This window comes from Galeopterus variegatus, unplaced genomic scaffold (assembly GCF_000696425.1).
Source record: "Galeopterus variegatus unplaced genomic scaffold, G_variegatus-3.0.2 Scaffold1948, whole genome shotgun sequence".
Classification (NCBI taxonomy): domain Eukaryota; kingdom Metazoa; phylum Chordata; class Mammalia; order Dermoptera; family Cynocephalidae; genus Galeopterus; species Galeopterus variegatus.
In genome coordinates, this window is record NW_007728059.1 from 329,570 (window position 1) to 339,411 (window position 9,842).

Sequence of the window (9,842 nt, forward strand, 5' to 3'; positions counted from 1 at the left end):
CTGCTGTCGGCCCAGGGCGGGTGGAGGGTCCGGCAGCGCCGGCCACGTCCGGCCCCCGCCGGGCCTTTGTCCGGGCGCGTAGCCGCCGCGCCGGGGGAGGGGACGAGCTCGCGTCCGCCCTCGGTTCGATGACTGACATGTCGATTCATTCCCGCACCCGTTTGCTGCGGGAGCCGCCGTCCCCCGCCAGACCGGAGAGCCGGACTCCCGGGTTCTAATCCCGGCTCTGCTGCTTATTGGCTCTGATCTCGGGCAACTCGCTGAACCTCTCTGGGCTCGATTTCTTCATCTACAAAATGGACAGCGAACTGGTCTCCCGGGCTTACAGTCGGGGAGATGGGGGGAGAGAGAGAAAAACGGCAACAAATGCACGTACGATATAATTGAAACGAAATCGAGAAAACCGTGAATAGGTGGTGAATACGCGTGAGGGCGCGTGGGTACTTGTTAACAAGGCCATCGATTCCCAATTGTGGAGCACTTAACTCCTGCCAGGCGCTGTTCCCCTGCTTTTTAGAAAATTTCTCCTTTAATCTTTAGGACAACTCTGGGAGGAAAAGGTGGTTGACCCCATTTTACAGAGGACGCAATTGAGAGCAGCCTCCAGAGTCGCAGAGCGGGTGGATGGAACCCATGGTTGCCTGGCCTTAGGCAGATTTCACAAGTTGAAGCCGCGGGTGCCTGGGGCTGCTCCACATTTCTTCACCTAGTGTCCTCTAGCACTGGCTGGGCACTGAGTCACTTTCAGCAGTTGTTGGCTGAGTGAATGAATGAACACATAATGCGTGGACAGGAAGTTTAGGCCCCTGACCAATGTTCTCTCAGCCAGTAATCAGGGGCTTTTTCCAACAAACCGCACAAACTCCCCTCAAAGCCTGAAAGAGCCCAGGGCTCCTTCCCAACCTGGGTCCCAAGTCAGCCTTTGAAAGAAAGTAGGGGACATCCAGGGGAGGATGCTTCTCAGCCACCCTTGCTAGGCCACGTGGATAGTTTGGTGCTGATTCACTTTGGATCTGCCCCTCCATTTGCTCTTCGGACTTCCTTGCCAGCCTTGACCATCCTCAAGCCCTGGAGGCTGGCCAGTGTGGGTTTCACTAAAAAAAGCCTCCACTATCCTCGGCTTCCCATTGGGCATGGCCAGTGGGAGGCCCTGGCAGGAGATTGAGGGCAGGAAGAGGGAGAGGCCTGGGGATTTATTCCCTGAGCTCCCTCCTGCAGGGTTGTCCTTACCAAAGATGACCTTCCCCACGTGGTCTTGCTCCAGATTTTGTAACCACTTTTGCCCTCAGGGTGCTAACACTTGCTGTTGCAAGCCCCAGATACTGTACCATCCTTTTGGTTTCCTAGACCCTGCCCACTCCTTTGTAAACTGACCTTGTAGTAAACTTTCCTCATTGGCCCAGTTTGAGGGTGGCATCTGTTTGGTGCCAGAACTCACTAATTTAATTCCTGTAAGGCACATTCTTAAGAGTGCCAAGTCAAAGGGTCCCAAGGCCTCATTGGAAATGTGCAGTATGGTGAAAGTCTGGCTTTTCTGTTCCTTTTACCTCATCCTCTGCATGATTTTGCACATCCTGAGTGGCAGAGCCGGGTCCTCAGCCCTCCTGGTGTTTCTACCTCTTCTGCTGTGGCAGGCTTAGGTCCCAATCTTGATTTTAACATGGCCCCCAAATCAGTCGCACCCTAGTAATATCTACTGAGGTTTGCCAACTGGCTTGGTTCTGGGTTATAGCTCTTGATGTACAAGCACATTATCTTACTTAAGGACTTCCTAATAAGGCAGAACCACGGAATGCGGAAGCTAGAGGAAATCTGTGAATCAGTCAGCTTCCTTGATTTTCCCAGAAAAGCAGAGACCTACCTACCCCCAGGCACACCGTGAGTGGCAGGGCCAGGTGATCAGCCCTCCTGCATGTGTCTACCTCTTCTGCTGTGGCAGGCCTGGCCTGGGAAGACAAAGTTGTCTCCCCACCTGCCTGCAGCAGAAGATGCTATGCTGGGTCTTCCCACACCTTTCCTTTGTCTTTCTTTTTTTTTAAAAAGTGTAGTAAAGTATACATAACATAAAATGTAACATTTCAACCATTTTTAAATGTACAATTCAGTGGCATTAGGACATTCGCACTGTTGTGCAACCATCACCACCGTCCATCTCCACAACTTTTTTCGTCTTCCTGACCTGAAACTGTACCCACTAAACACCAACTCCCAGTTCTCCCCTTCCCCATCCTCTGGCAACCACTCCTCTAGTTTCTCTCTCTGTGAATTAGACTACTCTAGTGCCTCTTATTAGTGGAATCATACAGTATTTGTCTTTTTTTTCCTTTTTGTCTTTTTTCGTGACCGGTAACGGGATTGCAACCCTCAGTGTCGCGCCCGTACCGGACCGGGACTGGCAACAGGATCGCAACCCTCGGTGCTGTGCCCGCCCCTCTCTCAGCCAGTGAGCGGGAACTGGTCTGTATGTGGGATCCGAACCCTCGGCGGGAATGCCGCCGCGCTCCCAAGCGGCGCACTGTAGCAGTGCGCCACCGGGCCGGCCCAATTTCCTTCCTTTTTAATGGCTGAATAATATTCCACTGTATGTATATAGCATGTTTTCTTCTTTTTTTTAATTTTAATTTTGTTTTTTTATTGTACATGTTTATGGGGTACAATTTGTTGTTTCAATGCATACATATATTGTATAATGATCTAATCAGAATAGTTAGCATATCTATCACCTAAACATTTATCATTTCTTTGTGGTTGTAATATTCAATATCCCTTTTTCTGGCTGTCTTGAAATATACAATACAATATTATTAGCTATTTTCACTGTAGGGCACCAGAACTTATTCTTCCTATCTAACTGTAACTTTGTAACTTTGTATCAGTCTACCAACCTTTCCCCTTCCCCTCCTCCCCTTTCCCTGCCTCTGATAATCACTATCTGCTCTCTATTTCTTTTTTCTCTTTTTAATTTATTGTTCTTAATTGACTCATGATAATTGTATGTATTTATGGAGTACCATATGATAATTGGGAACGTTCATACTGTGTTCAGTGATCATATCTGTAGAGAGCACTAACATTTATGGAGCAAATGTATTCCACAGGGCCTATTTTCTGGGCCTCTGTGGCTTCAGGTTTACCCTTACCTTTTAAAATTAGGTATAGAAATGTTAACCTTGCAAAAGACAGGAAACTTTCTTCAGACTAGTGTCTCTGATGTGAATGGAGAGTTGTGGTACAGCAAGGTTGCTGGCTCAAGGACAGACAAGTTACTGATTGATATGTAAAAATACTGGGAAATTCCTGTAGGAAAAAACAGTGTTTGCTAAGATCAAGCTTTTGTTTGTGGATTGACTTAACCTTTTGCAAACTGCATTATGGAATGTCACTTTGCTTGTTTTACTGAATGTTACCAGTCTCTACTGTTAAACTATAATTGGCCATAACCACACCTATGTTCTTTTCCTGTAACTTCCTGGTCTGGAGAATAAATGTGGGGCGAGAACCCCAATTTGTGATTAATTTCCCAAAAGGAAGAAATGCCTCTCACTTGAGGGTTCTGGGAAATTAACTCCTTTGGGGTCTCTCACTGCTTGGAAGAAATGGGCTTTGAGTAATCCTTTTTGCAGCTCCATCACCCAGGGGAAGAGAGGTAACAAATCTGTGGGAGGCAAAGCCACAATATCAGGGTGCTTATCATATCCATCACCTCAAACATTTGTCATTTCTTTATGTTAGGAACATTCATCATCATCTTGACTAGCTATTCAAAGATACACAGTACTTTGTTGTTAGCTGTAGTCTCCTTATATTAGCATAGAAACCTAGATCCCATTCTTCCTATCCCTCTAATGTTTCATATTCACTGACCACTCTCTCTCTATCTCCCCTTCCTCTTTCACCCACCAGTCTGTAGTATTCACTATTCTATTTTCTACTTCTATGAGATCAACGTTTTTAGCTTCCAAGTATGAGTGAGAACATGTGGCATTTCTCTGTCTGTGCCTGGCTTATTTCACTTAACATAATTTTGTCCAGGCTCATCCATGTTGCTGCAAATGGCAGAATTTCACTCTTTTTTTTTATGGCTGAGCAGCATTCTATTGTGTATATATACCACATTTTCTTTATCCAGTCATCCATGGAAGGTTGGTTCCAACTCTTGGCTGTTGTGAATAGAGCCGCAATAAACATGGGAGAGTCCCTTCAACTTGCTGATTTCTATTCCTTGGGGTATATACCCAGTAGTGGGATTGCTGGATCATGTGGTAGTGCTATCCATAACTGTTTGAGAAACCTCCATACTGTTTTTTTCCATAGTAGCTTTACTAATTTACATTCCCACCAGCAATGTATAAGAGTTCCACTTTTCTCTGCATCCTCACCAGCATTTGTTATTTTCTGACTTTTTGATAATAGCCAGTCTAACTGGGGTGAGATAATATCTCATTGTGGTTTTGATTTGCATTTCTCTGATTAGTGATGTTGAGCATTTTTTCATATGCCTGTTGGCCATTTGTATGTCTTCTTTAGAAAAATGTCTATTCAGTTCCTTTGCCCAATTTTTTGTATTGGTTTTATATATTTGTGGAGTACAGAATTGAATATCAATACATGTGTACAATGTGTGGTGATAAAATCAGGATAATTAGTATACTCATGTTTACAAAACATAATCATTCTTTATGACCCTTAACTAGTTTCTTGCCAATCCCCTCTACCTTCCCCTTTCCCACCTCTAATAACCACAGTTCTGTTCTCTTTTTTTTGAAAGTTTACCTCTGTGTGAATTCTTTTTAAAAAAATAATTAATTTATTACTATTATTATTATTTTACATTCTAAGATGTTGTTGCAGAGTAGGGGTGAGGCAGAGGGGGAACAATGATGGAGGAGGGGGTAAGGGGGGGCAGGGATGGCCCTCTCCTCCTACATCCTGGTTTGCTCATTTCTCAATCTGATTATTTTTCTTTTTACTATGGAGTTGTGTGAGTTCTTTGTATGTTCTGGATATTAATCTCTTTTTGGATACATAGTTTGCAAATATTTTCTCCCATTCTGTAGGTTGTCTTTTCACTCTGATTGTTTCCTTTGCTGTGCAGAAGCTTTTTAGTATGATACAATTCCATTGATTAATTTTTGCTGTTGTTGCCTGTGCTTCTGAAGTATTCATAAACTCTTCGCCCAGACCCATGTCCTGAAGTGTTTCCCCTATGTTTTCTTCTAGAAGTTTTATAGTTTGGGGTCTTACATTTAAATCTTTAATCCATTTTGAGTTGATTTTGGTATGTGGTGAGAGATAGGGGTCTAGTTTTATTCTTCTGCATATGGATCTCCAATTTTCCCAGCAACATTAATTGAAGAGACTGTCCTTTCCCAGATGTATGTTCTTGGCTCCTTTGTCAAAAATCAGTTGGCTGTAAGTATGTAGATTTATTTCTGAATTCTTTATTCTGTTCCTTTGATTTATGTGTCTGTTTTTGTGACAGTACCATGCTGTTTTGATTACTATTGTTTTGTAGCATATTTTGAAGTCAAGGAATGTAATACTCCAGCTTTGTTCTTTTTGCTCAGGATTGGTTTGACTTTTTGGGGACCCTTGTTGTTCCATATAAGTTTTTTTTTGTTTGTTTTTTTTTTTTTTTTTTGAGACGGGCCGCACCGTGCTCAGCCAGTGAGCACAGCAGCCATCCCTATATAGGATCCAAACCTGCGGTGGGAGCGCTGCTGCGCTCCCAGCGCCGCACTCTCCCGAGTGCGCCACGGGCTTGGCCCCATATAAGTTTTTGAATTCTTTTTTCTATTTCTTTGAAGTCTGTCATTGGTAGTTTGATGGGGATTGCATTGAATCTGTAGATCACTTTGGGTAGTACGGTCATTTTGACAATATTGATTCTTCCAATCCATAAGCATAGGATGTCTTTCCATTTTTTGTGTCTTCTTTAATAAGTGTTTTATAGTTCATTGTAGAGATCTTTCACCTCCATGATTAAATTTATTCCTAGGTATTTTATTTTTTTGTTGTTGCTATTATAGATGGGATAGCTTTCTTGATTTCTTTTTCTGCTAGCTCATTGTTGGTGTACAGAAATCTACTGATTTTTTTATGTTGATTTTGTATTCTGCAACTTTACTGAATTTGCTTATCAGGTTTAGGAATTTTTGGTAGAGTCTTTGGGTTTTTCTCTATGTAAAATTATGTCATCTGCAAACAGGGACAACTTGACTTCCTCCTTTGCAATTTGGATGCCCTTTGTATTAGTCCATTTCTGTTGCTTATAACAAAATACCTGAAAGTGGATAGTTTGTAAGAAAATGAAATTTATTGCTTTCAATTTCAGAGGCTGGGAAGTCCAAAGTCCAGGGAACACATCTGGTGAGGGTCTTCCTTGGTGGTGACTTCAGCAACACAGGGTATCACACTGAGAGATGGCAGAAACACACACACACACACACAGAGCTCCTCATACACTCTCCTTTTAAAGACATCAGAACCATGCCCATGGCCACCATTAAACCATCAACGTAATCACCTCTTCAAAGCCCCATCTTTCAATTATCATAATAGGATTTCCCACCTTCTCAACACTGTCAGAGTGAGGGCCAAGTTTCCAATACCTGGAATTTTGGGGGACACAATTTGAGCTTCAATGAGTTTGGGAAGGGGGACAATCAATCCACAGCACCTTTTATTTCTTTCTCTTGCCTAATTGCTCTGGCTAGGACTTCCAGTACTATGTTGAATAGAAGTGGTGAGAATGGGCATCCTTACCTTGTTCCAGTTCTTAGGGGGAAAGCTTTCAGTTTTTCCCCATTCATTGTGATGTTAGTTGTGGGTTTGTCATATATAGGCTTTACTGTGTTAAGATACTTTCCTTCTATACCTAATTTCTTGAAAGTCTTTATCATGAAGGGATGTCAAATTTTATCAAATGTTTTTCTGCATCTATCGAGATGATCATGTGTTTTCTACTTTCATTCTGTTTATGTGATGTTTACCTTTATTGATTTGTATATGTTGAATAATCCTTGCATCCCTGGAACAGATCCCACTTGATCATGGTGTATGATGTTTTTGATGTGCTGTTGGATTTGGTTTGCTAGTATTTTATTGAGGACTTTTGCATGTGTGTTCATTAGGGATATCGGCCTGTAGTTGTTGTTTTTTTGTTGTTGTGTCCTTGCCTGGTTTTGGTATCAAGGTAATGCTGGCCTCATAGTATGAGTTTGGAAGAATTCCATCTACTTCAATTTTCTGAAGTAGTTTAAGAAGTATTGGTATTAGTTCTTCTTTAAGTGTTTGGTAGAATTCAGCAGTAAAGTCTTTTGGTCCTGGGCTTTCATTTCTTTGAGACTTTTTATTACTAATTCTATCTCATTACTTGTTATTGATCTATTTAGGTTTTCTATTTCTTCTTGATTTAGTCTTAGTAGGGTATATGTGTCCAGGAATTTATCCATTTCCTCTAGGTTTTCATATTTATTGGCATAAAGTTGTTCATAATAGTCTCTGATGATCCTTTATGTTTTGGTGCTATCTGTTGTAATGTCTCTATTTGCATTTCTGATTTTATTTATGTGGGTCTTTTCTCTATTTTTCTTGGTTAGTCTGGCTAATGGTTTGTTGATTTTGTTTATCTTTTCAAATAACCAGCTTTTCTTTTGATTGATTTTTATCTTGTATTTTTAGCCTCAATTTCATTTATTTCTGCTCTGATTTTTCTGGTTTACATATTTTTATTTAGAAATATTTATATCAGTGCAATGAAACTAAATTGTAGACCCTAGATGTCATTAGTTTAGATGTCATTAATTTATCATGGAAGAGACATGGAAATTATTTACATGATGAAACAGTGGAATGGGCAGCTTCTAGTGATGCCATTTCAACAGTGATTTATTTCAGTTTATATACTTTCTAAGAATATCAACATCTCTAAATAAGAAATATAGTTGTTGCCTATAACTACTTTGATGCCTACATATTCTGGGAGAAGAATTTTATCTCCAATTTAACACACTAACTGGTTGAATCTCTCCACTCTTTCCTTCAGAGCCTGATCCAACAGCTACTATTGTTGCTTGCAATACTTTTCCTTGAAATTTTTCTGGAAGCATAACGCCTCCATTGGTTACAGTTTCAACCTCACTCCTTTCAGCCAATACTCGATCAAAGAGTGGAAGAAACTTTCTAAATGCCTGTCCTGTCATGACTCCCACCACCACCACAGTTTGTATTTTGCCTTTTTGCCACTACTGCTGCAATGCTCTGATTTTTATTCTTTCTTTTCTTCTACTTATTTTGGGTTTAGTTTGTTCTTGCTTTTCTAGTTCCTTAAGGTGCATTGTTAGGCTGTTTATTTGAAATCTTTCTATTTCTTTTTTCAGGCAGACACCCAAGTCTCTTTTACTGGGGGGAATGGGCCTCAAGTGTGGGTGGGTGGCCCTCACCACACAGGTTGTTCACTGGTGCTGCTCTCTGAGTCCTGCAGCTTCATCACATCAGCCTGTTTGGGCAGGCTGGAGAAAGGCTCAATGTGCAGGGCCTCAAAGGTGTCATCTGCCTGGAAGGCCAGCCACACTGTGGCTGAGGCCTGTGGCTGTGCTACTTGGCTGGTGAAGCCACATTTGCCCAGTGTTTTGCCATCATCCAGGAGCTGGTCAACCTTGTACAGCCACTGCTCATCAGGTGGCTGCTTGAGAATACCCTTGACAATTCACTTCAGCTTGAACACAGTGCTCAACTCCTTGGCATCTGTGAAGATGGTGATCTTGTGACACCAGATGATGAGGAACATGTCCTGGGGTGGCAGACTGGTGTGAGCATGGAGCCTGGGTCCTTCTGTGTGGCCTGCTGTCCCGAGCCCAGCCAGCCGCCTCTCCCCCGTGCCTGCTCACCCTTTTTCTATTTTTTTGATGTAGGTGTTTATTGCTATAAACTTTCCTCTTAGTAGTGCCTTGGCTGTATCCCATAGGTGTTGGTCTGTTGGGTCTGTCTTCGTTAGTTTCAAGAAATTTTTAAATTTCCTCCTTAATCTCTTCTTTGACCCATTGGACATTCAAGAGCATGTTGTTTAATTATCATGTATTTGTGTAGTTTCACAAGTTCCTCTTTTTATTGATTTCTAGTTTTATACCATTATAGTCAGAAAATATACTTGATATGATTTTGATTTTTTTGAACTTGTTGAGACTTATTTTGTGGCCTAACATATGGTCAGTCCTAGAGAATGTTCCATGTGCTGATGAAAAGAATATGTATTCTGCAGTGGTTGGATGAAATGCTCTGTGTATGTCTATTAGATCCATCTGGTCTATGGTGCCATTTAAATCTGATGTTTCCTTGTTGATTTTCTGTCTTAAAGATCTATCCTAGGCTGAGGGTGGGATGTTAAAGTCCCCAACTATTATTGTGTTGGTCTCCATCTTTCCCTTTAGATCTAATAATATTTGCTTTATATATCTAGGTGCTCCAGTGTTGGGTGCGTATATATTTATAATTGTTATATCCTCTTTCCATATTGATCCTTTTATCATTATATAGTTCCTTTGTCTCTTAGTACAGATTTTTATTTATTTATTTAAATTTTTATTTTGTCAATATACAATGTAGTTGGTTATTATGGCCCATCACCGAAACCTCTCTCCCTCCTCCCTCACCCCCTCCCACCCAAGAATGTCCTTTCCGTTTGCTTGTTGTAACAACTTCAAAAGATTGTAGTTGTTATATCTTCTTCTCCCCCCCACCCAGATTTCTTTTTTGTGTGTGTATGTGAGTGAATTAATTAATTTCTTTTTAGCTCCCACCAATAAGTGAGAACATGTGGTATTTCTTTTTCTCTGCCTGAC

General features: G+C 41.5%; 2 pseudogenes; both read right to left on the minus strand.

The window, feature by feature from the left end:
- Positions 1-7,895: 7,895 nt before the first annotated feature.
- LOC103596154 lies at positions 7,896-8,204 on the minus strand (annotated as a pseudogene).
- A 236-nt stretch (positions 8,205-8,440) lies between these two features.
- Positions 8,441-8,791, minus strand: LOC103596157 (annotated as a pseudogene).
- Between the last annotated feature and the right edge of the window lie 1,051 nt (positions 8,792-9,842).